At 30.3% G+C, this 14,119-nt stretch overlaps 1 non-coding gene across 1 annotated transcript; it reads left to right on the top strand.

Moving 5' to 3' along the window:
• The first annotated feature begins 586 nt into the window (after nucleotides 1–586).
• On the top strand, nucleotides 587–693 carry LOC131170089 (small nucleolar RNA R71). The gene has a single exon (XR_009141032.1). It is a non-coding gene; the product is annotated as a small nucleolar RNA R71 (small nucleolar RNA).
• The last annotated feature ends 13,426 nt before the right edge of the window (nucleotides 694–14,119 follow it).

Here is a 14,119-nt window from a genome sequence, read left to right as displayed (position 1 = left end):
CAGTTCTTTTTCATGATTTTCTCTTTTCCACTATGTTCATAAGGGTCCTAAGGACCGCAACATCACTTTTTACGGTTCGAAATTTGAGTTTAAATGACTTGTGATGCGTTCAGGAGGTCACTCATCGCTGTGACTCTCGGCTCGTTTAACCTCTTATGTTCTGTTTTTCTTATTTATAGTTAACTAATTAAACATTGCTAATTATTTGTGTTTATGGCTTCTCAAATTGTCTTAAGTGTGGCCCTAATCCCATTAATTATACGGACCGACACCGGTCACCGGAACAGTGAAATATACCAGGCTATGCAACGGGGGTGTTACATTCCCTACAGCCAATTGCCTCACCAAAGAAGTTAAATCAGAAATCTGTTTCTCAAGGTTAGATGCACTTACCTCATTAACCTTCCTAGGTGTGTGGTCCATTCTCATTCCAAACTGCTGAGAGTCTGCTGCCATGTTAGCAATCAGCCTCCTTGCTTCTTCTGGTGTCTTGTCAACCAATGCTCCTCCACTAGCAGCATCTATCATACTGCGGTCCATTGGTAGAAGTCCCTCATAGAAATATTAAATCAAAAGCTGCTCACTTATTTGATGATAGGGACAGCTTGCACACAGCTTCTTAAATCTCTTCCAATACTCATACAAGCTCTCTCCATTGTACTGCCAGATGCCATAAATTTCTTTTCTTATGTTGGCAGCACGGGAAGCAGGAAAATACTTCTCCAAAAATATCTGCTTCATCCCATTCCATGAGTTGACAGATCCAGAAGGAAGGTAATACAACCAATCCTCAGCTGTGCCCTCCAGTGAGAAAGGGAAAGCCCGAAGCTTGATCTGATCCTCTGAAACTCCTTGAGGTTTCATGCTGGAACACACAACATGAAATTCCTTTAGATGCTTATATGGATCCTCACCTGCAAGACCATGAAACTTAGGCAACAAATGGATTAGTCCAGATTTCAATTCAAAAGCAACATTTAAAGCAGGGTATTGGATACACAAAGGCTGTTGGTTTAGATCAGGAGCAGCCAACTCTTTCAAAGTCCTAGTAGCAGCCATGGTCTCATTTTCGGAACTTGACTCTGAATCCGAATCCGAACTTAGCTCCTTTGGAGATTGGACTCCTTCAGATATACTTGGAATCTGCCGAGCTTGCTTAGCCAATTTTCTCAACCGTTTAGCTGTTTTTTCTACTTCTGGATCAAAGATCAACTCACCAGATTGATAAATTCTTGTCATCAACCAAAAAAAAAAATCAAAGTAAAAACAGAAAAATGCCTTAAAACACTAGAAAATAATCGAATTTGGCCTCAAGAGGGTGGAGCCAAAAAATCATATGGATTTATTGGTCTTGATCAGAGCGTCGTTTCCTTTAAAATAGGTATGGACCACCCTCCAAATTCAACCAAAATCCTTAATGAACAGTAACAATAAACAGTAACACCGTAATTTTTTTTTTTTTTTTCGAAAACCTAAAAATAGCAACACTTCACAAACAAAATATCCTAACACCAAAAACACGAATTCCAATAAATTTCAGTCCCCGGCAACGGCGCCAAAATTCTTGATAGATGTCAAATCCACTAGAAATTAAATTAACTGAAATTACCAGTTATGAAATATTTTCTGCAATAAGCGGTAAGTCCAGGTCGAACCCTAGAGACTGAATTATTAAATTTCGTGCACTTGTGTAATGGAAAAAGAAACAAATGTTGGGAAGGGGGGGTGTAATTCGCAATCCAAAGAAGAAATCAAAAATTAAGATCTAAAATTAAAGAAGAAATTCTCAAATTAAACAAACTTCAGTCCAAGGTAATTCTCATTCTAATGCATTGATTCTATCATAGACAAAAGAAATACAATTATATCTTATTGAATACTTAACGTAGATTTACCAAACAGCGAGGTAAACCCCTGACTTCCCTATACTCATCAATTCGAGCCCAGCACTCTTATTGACTCTAATTATTAACTGAGCTGGTATTAAGCAATCCTCATCAAATTAATAACTGCTTTAAGAAAAAGAAGTAGTTAAGCTGAACAATAATTTACGAAGCATAAATCATTTAATCCACCCTATTGTTTCCTTGGGTTATTATCGAAGACTTGGATCATAATTAATAAAACCTAATTGCTACTCATATTCAATCTTACACAACAATTACGGATTATGAAGATGAATTAGCAATTGATCAAATCAAACAATAAACTAATAGGCCTTTTTAGCAAATCATTCAACAGATCAAAAACAATTAAATCAAAAAATAATAGATATTCAAAAAGACATAAATTAAATTAAGAACCTAGTCTCACAAATAATACATAAGAACTTGAATCCCTTGAACTGAATTAAAAACTTAGCCACTCATGTTCATGGCTTATAGAAAAATAAAGAAAAATAAAGAAGAAATCTAAAAAAGAATGGAGAATGAAAACCTTCAAATGAAGAACGAACGTCTGAATTGGGATGCTCTTAGCTGCTGCCAAAATACGTATTTATACTAAAAAAACCTAAGCAACTTTCTTTCCGAATCTGCCTCTGCTCTCTTTAGGAAAGTTGTAGCCCTATTTCTTAGCTTTCCAACGGGTACTCATTGACCCAAATCCAAGGTCTACAGCCCAAGTTATGGCCCAAAAAAGGGACTGGTTCAGTCAGACGGTCCAGCCCATTGTGACGACTTCATTACCATTTTTGACAATTAAAATGGCCTCATCTCTCGTCTAGCCCTTCATAGAAGTTGTAGAGGTGGCTCTTAAGGTTCAATTGGGCTTGGCCTTGCTTCATTTGGATGTCTGAAACTCTAGATACAAAATAAATACTGAAACTGGTCGTGACCCATCGAGTCTGGGCTTTGTAATAGATCCATAGCTCATTTTGTCAACTTTGGAGACTGATTTGGGCTTTGGTTCTCTTTATCATTTGAAGTGCTCTATTTTAGCTTTTCAATGGATTAAACTATAATCAATTTGGAGACCCACAACTTTAGAAATACCTGAAAAATACAGCAAATGTCAAATGCTGAAAATTTCTCCATTTAACACAATTATTCCATAACTATCTAAAAATATGCCTAAATGATAAATATATTTTAACCAGCTAAATTAAACATAAAAATATACTAGAAACACTAAATGTGATGGGAGTAAAATTAATAAATTATGCACTTATCGAAGAGCTTTTGGATAAGGGTTTTATCCAGCTAAATACTTCACCTTGGGGTGCTCCCATTTTGTTTATGAGGAAGAAAGATGGGTCATTGAAGTTATGTATTGACTACAGAAATCTGAACTAGGTGACAATTAAGAATAAATATCTGCTCCTTCTGATTGATGACCTATTTAATTAACTGCAAAGAGAAAAATACTTCTCAAAAATAGACCTATGGTCGGACTGTCATCAGTTGAGGATAAGGAGTGAGAATGTGCCAATAACAGCATTCAGGACAAGGTATAATCATTATGAGTTCTTAGTGATGTCATTTGGATTCACTAATGCACCAGCAGCCTTTATAGATCTAGTGAACAGAGTGTTTAGACCGTTCTTACATCGCTTTGTCATTATTTTCATATATGACATTTTGGTATATTTTCAGACCAAAGAAGAACATGCTTGGCATTTAAGGATGGTGTTGCAGACCTTGAGGGAGTATCAGCTGTATGGTAAGTATTCAAAGTGTGAGTTATGGCTAGAGAGTATTTCATTCTTGGGACATATGGTCTCCAGTGAAGGTATTCAAGTAGATCCCAAGAAAATTGAAGCAGTAACTGATTGGCTTAGGTCTACTACAATCACTGAGGTGCGAAGTTTTCTAGGTCTAGTAGGTTATTATAAGCATTTTGTGCAAAACTTCTCCAGGATAGCAGCTCCTCTAACACAGTTAACTCGAAAGAATGTTCCATTTTTCTAGTTAGACGAGTGTGAGAAAAGCTTCCAAAAGCTTAAGAACTGTTTAACTACAGCTCCTATGTTGACTTTGCCTATGAGTGGAAAAGAATATACGGTGTACTGCAAAGCTTCTAGAGTTGGGTTGAGGTGCATCTTGATGCAGCATGGTAAAGTGGTGGCTTATGCTTTGAGATAGTTAAAGAAGCATGAACAGAATTACCCCACTCATGATCTGAAAATGGCAGCTGTAGTCTTTGCACTAAAAATTTAGAGGCATTATCTGTATAGTGAAATGTGCGAGATATACACCAACCATAAAAGCTTAAAGTATATCTTTCAACGGAGGGATTTAAATTTGAGGCAGAGGAGAGGGATAGAGCTTTTGAAGGACTATAATTGTACCATCCAGTGCCACCATGGTAAAACAAATGTTGTGGCAGATGCTTTGAGCAGGAAATCTTCTGGTAACTTGGCACATATAACAATAGAGAGGAGGCCGTTGAAATAGGAGTTATATGAGCTGATGGATCAGGGTTTAATTTTGGATACAACTACTTCAAGTGCATTTTTTGCACATTTTAAAGTACAACCAGATCGGTGGGATAGAATTAGAATGTCCCAGCATAGGGACCCACAGTTGATGCGGATTGTGGAAAGGGTGCAACAGAGAGAGGATTGTGAATTTGAGTTTGATGGAGATGATACACTTATGCAAGGCTCTAGGGTATGTGTGCCAGATGTAGGCAACCTAAGAAATGAGATTATGCAGGAAGCACACTACACACCTTACAGTGTTCACCCAGGATCCACAACGATGTACCATAATATAAAGGATAGGTACCGGTGGAATGGTATGAAGAGAGACATAACAGACTTTATGTCCAAGTGCATAACTTGTCAAAAAGTAAAGTTTAAGCATCAGAGGTCGTTAGGGAAGTTGCAGGAGATTTCCATCCCATAGTGGAAGTGGGAAATAATCACCATGGACTTTATGACTGGGTTGCCTCGTACTACCTGAGGGTATGATTCCATATGGGGACCATTTGACCAAGTTGGCTCACTTTTTCCCTATACAGACCACCTATTCTATTACTCAATATGCAAACTTATATATCCATGAGATAGTCAAATTGCATGGTGTTTCTGCTTCTATAATATCTGACAGAGGCCCCCAGTTCACTTCTTAATTGTGAAGGAAACTTTAATAAGCGCTTGGCACACAGCTAAATTTTAGTGTAGCCTTCCACCCATAGACAGATGAGTAATCTAAAAGAATAATACAAACATTGAATGATATGCTTCGCATGTGTGTCATGGATTTTGGAGGTCAGTGGGATGATCAACTACCATTGGTGGAGTTTGCTATTAATAACAGCTATCATTTCAGTATTGGAATGGCACCCTATGAGGCATTATATGACAGAAAGTGTAGATCCCCTCTGTGTTGGGCAGAAGTTAGAGAGGCGAGAGTACATGATGTAGATCTTGTGCAGTATACTTCAGAGATGGTTCCTTTGATAAGAGAATATTTAAATATAGCTTTCAGTAGGCAAAAGAGTTATGCAGATCCAATGTGAAAAGATGTAGAATTTGCAGTGGGTGACTATGTGTTCTTAAAGGTCTCTCCTATGAAAGGGGTTATGAGATTTGAAAAGAAAGACAAGTTAGCACCCCATTATATAGGACTTTTTGAGATCACGGATAGAGTGGGAGAAGTTGCCTACCAATTGGAGTTACCACCAAACATTTCTCATGTCCACCCAGTATTCCATATTTCCATACTTAGGAAGTATGTTCCTGATTCTTTTTATATGCTGCGACTAGACACAGTGGAGTTAAATGAGAATTTGACCTTTGAGGGGTAGCCAGTAATCATAATAGACTATCAGATGAGACAGCTTCGATCAAAACAAATCTCCATAGTTAAAGTTCTATGGAGGAGTCAATCTATGGAGGAATGCACCTGGGAGTTAGAGTGAGATATGCACAGCAAATACCCATATTTGTTTAATATGTAATTTTATGTTATTATTTGGCCTTGTGTAAAATTCGAGGATGAATTTTCTATAAGAAGGAAAGAATGTAACATTTCGAATTTTTAAATAATTATTTTATGTGTAAATTATGATATTTTAATGTATTAAAATATTATAGTATTTAATTTGAATTTTTTGAGTTTTCAAACTCGAGTTTTTATTTTTCGAGATAATTAATTTTAATGATTTTAAAAAATTAATCTAAAGACCACATGACAAGTTTAAAAAATATATTTAGATTTTATAAATTTTTTTGAATTTTTTATAATTTTTTCGAAATTTTTGATCATCGTTTTGGATCCCAAGGCAAAGTAAAAATTAAATTTCGAGTGTCCTGAATCAAATCAACTAAATTGAATTGAATCGGGTCAAATAGATCAAATCGGATTGGCCTATTTCTTTTTCCCCTTCCCTTCCCTTTGCGCAATGCACCTTCCTCCCCCTCTCTCTTCTTTTTCTCTCTCTCCTCCCTCCCTCACTACCGGCTGACCCTCCACACTCCTTCCTCCCTCACCGGTGCCCCTCCAGCAAGCCTTCCCCCTCCTCGCGCCTCCCCCCCCCCCCCAGCTGCCACTGCTCTGCTCAAAAGTCCCTTCTCCTTTCGCCTGACTTTTCGGCTTCTCTTGCTGATTTCGACTACTAATTGGATTGGGCCTAGTCCCCATTATGTTTTACTCCTCGAGATCTTTTCATAGACATTAATTTTACTAATTTTTATTGAGCAGTTTATGCGAATTTAGCCCATGAAGTTTTAGCCATTTTCAACTTCTAGGTTAGATTTCTCATAAATCATGAACCCCACTGAAATTTCGAGACCACCAGCGTGCTCCACTCTTCGAGAGCTTCGCAAAGACATTAATTTGGAATTTTTCTGACACTGAAAATTCAATGAGTCTCACAAACTTACCAGTGATTTTTCGGGTCTTTAATAAGCCTTTTTAATTAAATAAAAATTATATTCTAACTCATGGTGTTATGGGCTTCGCATAAGTATTTTTGTTTCGAGAAAATTCCATAGGCATTTTCAAGCCAGACAGGCGGGTTGCAGGACCTACTTTAAAAGTGGGTCAATATTACAGTGCTTTCTACCATTTTTGGACGCTCCGGATGTATTTCAGGTGTCAAAATTGGCATAGGTAAACTCGAACTCTAATTTGCCTTTTTTTGCCTAATGCTAGGTTTAGAATAAAATTCATAAAATATTTGTGACTAGCTAGAGATAGTATTGCTAAGGACTGCAGAGCATGATTATAGAATTTTTGAGGTTAATTTGGATAGTTTTTGCAAATTGTTAATTTTAAACTTAATAGTTGAATTGTGTAGTTATATGAGTTTTGACTGATTTGACAGGCCCAGGAGGAGCAGTATGATGTTGTTGTGATGTGGGCTTGAGGCCATTGGATTAGGAAGTATTGTTTGAGTTACTTTGCAGGTTAGGTAGGTCGTAGGTACAGGAAAACTCTACCGAATTTTGGGCATAAATTTAGAATGTCTTTGACTCTTTAAATTCTTATTTTGTTTTAATATTGATAAATTCATAAATATAATTGTTTAGGTGATTCGAGTCAACCCTCCTTCTCTTCTTAGCAGCCTCAGTGATCCTCGGTTAATCTATGAGTAGATATTGATTTTATTTATAATTTCAATATTATTAAATTATATTCAAGGCATGCTCATGCATTCACACACACACACACACACACACACATATATTGGCATACGTATGGTGTGAATATGGATATGGGTAGGACGGCTAGTCGCGGCTGGAGCTTGACTTGCAGGGACCCGATCCTTATATATAGATAAGTTGGGGTGAGTACAGTTTTGAATTGCTCTCACTGACCCCCGCACTTGAATTATTAAAAGAAAATTCGATTTGAGTTGACTTTGCTGGTAGGTATTGGATTAAGAGAACTGTACAGGAGATCAACTCTCATACATATGTATTGATATGATACATGAGTGTGTGAGTGCTCCAAATTATCTTTTGTGCGAATATTATTTGAAACTATGTGAGTATATTGTATTTTATATATAGGAATGCATTAGGTTTAGTTAGTTATAGAAATTATATTTAAAATCAACATCTTACTTTATGAGTCGAACACTCACCCATGTTCAACTATTTTTTCTCAGGTGACAGGTGGACTTATTGAAAATAACCTGCTTTCTTTTCTCGCAAGTTTAACCAGAAAAGTTTAGTTTTACTTTTATTATCTTTTATTCAATTCTAAAACTCTGCATGTATCAGTAGCGTATTATTTTTATTTGGGATTATAACAACTTAATTTTCTGGAATTGTAAACTTAGTCATGTGAGATTGCTTGGATGCTTGGGATTTTATTATTGTGGATGGACAGAGCAGAGCTGCCAAATGTTTATTTATCTATTTTTGAGGATTGCGATGGAGAGTGCAGCTCCCCATATTTTTGATATTTTGTGTTACAGGTCGGGTGAGTTAATGCTCCTTATTAGATAGTTCAATTTATAGCTGAACTTTTGAAATTGAACTAATTTTATGGGCTATATGTTTGAGCTAGCAATAATTAAGCTTACTGTGAGCTTCAGAGGCCTTATGCTGACCAAAGTTCTAGTGCCGGTCAAGCCCAAAAATTAGGTCGTGACATCCTTCTATTATTTTAGGATAAATAAACCTTTTAACTTTTAAAAATATATAAAAATATTAAACTATAATTTATCTCTAATATAAATCAAATCAAATATTATATCTGAAACAGATTGATAAGTTGTTTTTTAATCAAATGATTCAAAAACTCTATGGATTCATTGTCTCAATAATAGTTTTCGTTAAAAAGTTTTAATAAAGAATAACTATTAATTTGTTCCAGATGCAGCAAATATATTTGATATATTTTTAAAAATTTGAAAGATTTATTTAATTTTTTTTTAAATGGAAGATTTTAATTAAATTTTGAAATATTTTAAAGACTTATATGCCACTGGTTGATATAATTTAAGAGTTAAAATAAGTATTTTGCTGAATTAAGTAAATAAATAAAAAAAGAGAACATAGATGAAATTATTTGTTAAAATTTATTTTTTAGGTAACAAGACATGCCAAATCAACTTTATCTTGAAGACTTATTTTTAAGGAAAAGTATGAAAAAGTAATTAATTAATAATTTTTTTTGGTCTGAAAGTAATTAATTAATAATTGTGTTTATTGAGTACGGAAGGTGTGATTTACTTTTACTCAAGAAAAAAAAAAAGGTGTGATTTACTTTGTGATGATTGAGTACTTTATGTTATCACGCTGATTATATTTAAGTGACGAGTCCATTAACACTGTTAAATTTACTTATGTGATGTTTATGTGCATTTTTTTTATTAATTTTTATTCTAAATGGTATAATATGCGCCCTAATTATGACTTATGCTTATGTGACTTTTTTTTTTAATATTAAAAAATTTATTGCATAAATTCATTAGTTTCCTGTTTAATTTAAGGTTGCCGATCAAACATTATCATGTTCGATTTAAAATGAGTTTGAAATGACATTACTACAATTATGCAAAACTTAGCTCCATTATTTTGTTTATAATTCCAATTAAAAGCATTGAAAAAAACAGTTTTCGGCATATTTAGACAAAACAAATAATATTTTTCAGACAATAAAAATTTACTCCATAGATTAAATTAAATAACTAAAGAAAATGATGATAAGCTAATAAAATAATAATAAAATAAAAACAAAAAAAAAGAAATAAAGAAAAAACTTGTAGAAAAAACATAAGGAACAATAGAGGAAAAAAAAATAGGAAAAGAGAATAATAGAGAAAATTATTTTAAGATTTTATTAAAATCAATCAATAAAAGAACACTGTAAGAATTTGTTTAATTCAATTCTATGATAAAGTTTATTTCATTTGTAAATGGATTTCATGATATAATTTATTATAAATAATTTCATTTGTAAATAAATTTCATGATAAAATTAATTATAAATGAATTTTTTTGTTTGGTATATTTTTATATTAAATATAAAATATATTTCAAAATAAATAATTTTTATGTTGGGTATAAATGAATAATTCAATTCAAAATGTTATTTTTTCAAAAAAACCCTTCCATGCATTCGGCACATTTTCTTCTTATTATTTTTCTTCTTTTTTGTTTTTTTTTAAATTAAAAGTACAGACATTTAAAATAATTACAATGCCATTTATTTGCATTTGCGTTTGTCTATCTGTTTTATTTGTGTTCGTTTGTATTTATATTTGTGTCTGTACCTGTTTGCTTACGTATGTATATGTAAGTATCTATTTTATTACAGTTGTATATATCTGTATCTATTTATATTTGTATTTGTATTTATGTTTATCCGCGTCTGCCTATTTATATTTATATATATACCTGTGTGTATTTGTGTTTGTGCCTGTTTATTTACCTCTGTATATGTTTTTATCCATATTTATGTTTGTATTTATTTGTCTACATCTATATATATCTGTGTCTATCTATATTTGTATCTACATCTATATTTATATCTATTCGTGTTTGTCTACTTATGTTTATGTTTATATTTGTGTCCGTGTCTTTTTGTTTATATCTATTTATGTCTATATTTGTATTTGTGTCTGCATATATATTTTTTGTCTAATGTCTGTCTATCTACGTCTATCTATATATGTGTCTATATTTGTACTTGTGTTTATTTGTCTATGTATTTATATGTCTGTATATGTCTGTATCTATTTGTATTTATATCCATGCCTGTATTTATGTTTATTAGTGTTTGTCAGTTTATGTTTATATTTATGTCTGTGTCTGTATTTGTATATGACTATTTTTCTATGTATTTTATATTTGTCTATGTCTATGTCTATATTTGCGTTTGTGTTTATATTTTTATCGGTGTCTGTCTATCTGTATTTGTGCCTATTAATGTTTTTGTTTGTGTCTTTCTATATGTATGTGTTTGTATTTGTGTTTGTGTTTATTTTTATATATGCATGTGTTTGTTTGTACCTGTATCTATGTCTGTCTATATCTATATTTGTCTGTATTTATGTTTTATTTGTCTGGCCATATTTGTCTGTCACATAGACCGAATGAGAGAATATAAATATTAAATAAAATAAAATAAGAGAGGATAATTTTATATTTTAAAATATATATAATTTTAAGTTCGAGATTTATTTGTAAGTAGTTATGTCTAATTAAACCAAATAATTATTCAAATTACGAACGTAAGCTAGTTACTCAAAGCACATTGAAAATTCGTCCTAGAGTTGCTCCACCTACTAAAACACTTAGAGGAGCTTATGTGTCAATCACTTCCATTCCTCTCATTAGATCAGCTTTAACACTCATAGCTACAATGTGAACTTAATTTTATAAAATTAGTTGTTAACAATTTTAAATGAATTTTCATCCAAACCAAACATTCAAATTTTATATTTACAAATAAATTTTATAAAATTTATTTATATTAAAGAAAAACCAAAATTTAAAAGAGAAATATATAGTAAATAAAATATAAAATATTAATTCAAGTTTCAAATCACAAAGTTTTACTAAAAGTTACGATGAAATCTTAGGGTTCGTAAAATGATTAACTTGTTTTGTAGGAGGCTTCTATGTGTTGTTGGGTAAACAAAGACATATAACAAATCAACCTTAATTTGAAGACTTTTATTTTTAGGTAAATTAAAATTTAATTATCGGGGTTTGGGTAAACATACAATATAGTTTTTGTAGTTTTAAAATTAAATACTTCAGTCACTAATATTTTAATAAATTTATAAGTTAATACTTAAGGTTAGAGTTTGAATTAAATTACCATTAATTATGATAAAAATGATCAAAATGCACTCAATCCTATTATCAAATTGAGAATAATTTAATTTTTAAAGTATGATTAAACATGTAGCCCAATCCTTTACTTTTAAAATCAAATAATTTATTTCTTAACAATTTAATAAATCTATAAATTAATTATTACTATTAGAATCATCATTATTTTATAATTAAATTTAATAAAAATAATTAAAATAATTTTAACTTTATTCTCAAATTGAAAATAATTTAGTTATGATATTTTTATTTTATTTATAATTTACTCATTACATTTTTTAAACGTGAATTCTATTAAATTAAAAATTTTAAATTTAAATTCCTTCCAGAATTGCGTTATGGGAGCCGAACCTTGAGTCGCCATCAGTGGACACCCGCCACAGTTAGAGAGGCCTGTTAATATAATTATTAAAAATATCGTTTAATTATCTTAGGTTGTTAAAAATTTTGATTAATTATAAAAATATTAATATATTTTATAAATTAATCTTCAAATGTTATAAATATTTTAAAATAAACTCTTATAAATTTATAAAATTCTATTAATTTTATTATAATTTCACTAATATATAAATAATTATGTAAATATTTATCGATTTATAGTATTTTCACATATTATATTATATTGTTATAAATAATAAAATATGATTTTGGAAAAAAATTGTTAATAAAATAAACTTTAGTGACTAAATTATTTTAAATTGAAAAATAAAATTATGGGAATTTATATCATTTTTGTTAAATTTAACTGAAAATTAATGGTAATTTTAATAGTGTGAACTAACATATAGGCTTATTAAAATGTCAATGACTAAATTACTTGATTTTAAAATTATAAAAATTAAAATATAATTTTAATCAAATTTTAAAAATTAAATTATTAATAAAATAAAATATCAGTAATTAAATTATTTTCAAAATAAAAAAGGAGTTAAAGATGTTTTAATTATTTTTATTAGAATTAATAACAACTTAATTAAGATTCTAACTTCATATATTAACTTGTAAATTTATTAAAATATTAAAAATTAAATTATTTTATTTTAAAGCTATAGAAACTAAATTATAAATTTAACCAAACCCAATACTCTTTATTTTTTAGAAAAAAAATATTAAAAAATACCTAATAATTGCACGAATTGAGAATGAAGTTACTCTGCTTGTTTAGTACTCTATGTTATTGTGCAGTTAACATTTAAGTGACAAATTCATTAACACTATTAATTTTATTTATGTGGTATTTTCTAATTATAAATGCTATATGGGCCCTACAAACCAATATTAAATTTTTAAAATTTTGATTAAAAATAAAAAATTGAACATATAATTAATTATTACTTTTTTTATTTTATTTTATTAAGACTCTATTTGTAACAACTTTTGAGATAGTGTTTAATATTTTAATCAGAGTCAAAATATAACTTTTTTTTATATTGTTTGTTGATATAGTGTTTATACTAATTTTTTGAGATTGAGAGAGTATTTTGATTAAAGTTAAAGATTTTATCATTATTTTTATATTTAACAGTGAATCTAATAATTATTTTTACCGAACACTTATACTTTAATAATTATATAAATAACTAACAATTAACAGCTAATATCTAACAGCTAATAGCTATTAAAATAGTTGACAACTACTAAAACAATAAACAACTATTAAAACAGCTAATATTGATAAATAGGTTTAAGTCAAAAAATTCAAGCATAAGCGCACCCAACTCAAGTGACACAATTCTTTTATTATTCTTCTCACCATGATTTCACTTTTATAATCACCCAATTATGTAATTCAGACTGAAGCATTTTTTTTAAATATTTTTTAGCATTTTCTAGTGTATGAACACTTGAAAAACAGACCAACCATAAATATTTTAATTAAATTATTTTTAAAAAATCACTTTTTCTTTCTTAAAAAGGAAATCTTTTTCTTGATTTTGATATTTTTATTAAAATATAAAAATATTTATACATATATAATATAAATATATACCATTAGTATAAAATTACAAACAAACAATAAAAAATATTTTCATGAAAAATATTTTTTTACACAAGTTATTTTTGAGAAACAAATGTAGCCAAATTTAATTAAATTTAAAGTCCCTGAAATATATAATAAAAAAATTCTAACAATATTAATTCATCACAATATTATAAATCATTCATCATTTCAATTATATATATATATATATATATATATATATATATATATATGTTAACAAATTCAAAACAACATTCTTAATTTTTCTTGTGTGCACTGAAGGAGACGCTACACTATCTAGTTATCACACATATAGGCATTCAACATTAACTAATTGTATTTGAGAATATTAGACCCAATTATAAAGGAAGGGACATGCATAGTATTGGAGAGGG

Source organism: Hevea brasiliensis, chromosome 10, assembly GCF_030052815.1.
Source record: "Hevea brasiliensis isolate MT/VB/25A 57/8 chromosome 10, ASM3005281v1, whole genome shotgun sequence".
Classification (NCBI taxonomy): Eukaryota; Viridiplantae; Streptophyta; class Magnoliopsida; order Malpighiales; family Euphorbiaceae; genus Hevea; species Hevea brasiliensis.
This window is presented reverse-complemented; position numbering and strand designations above follow the sequence as displayed.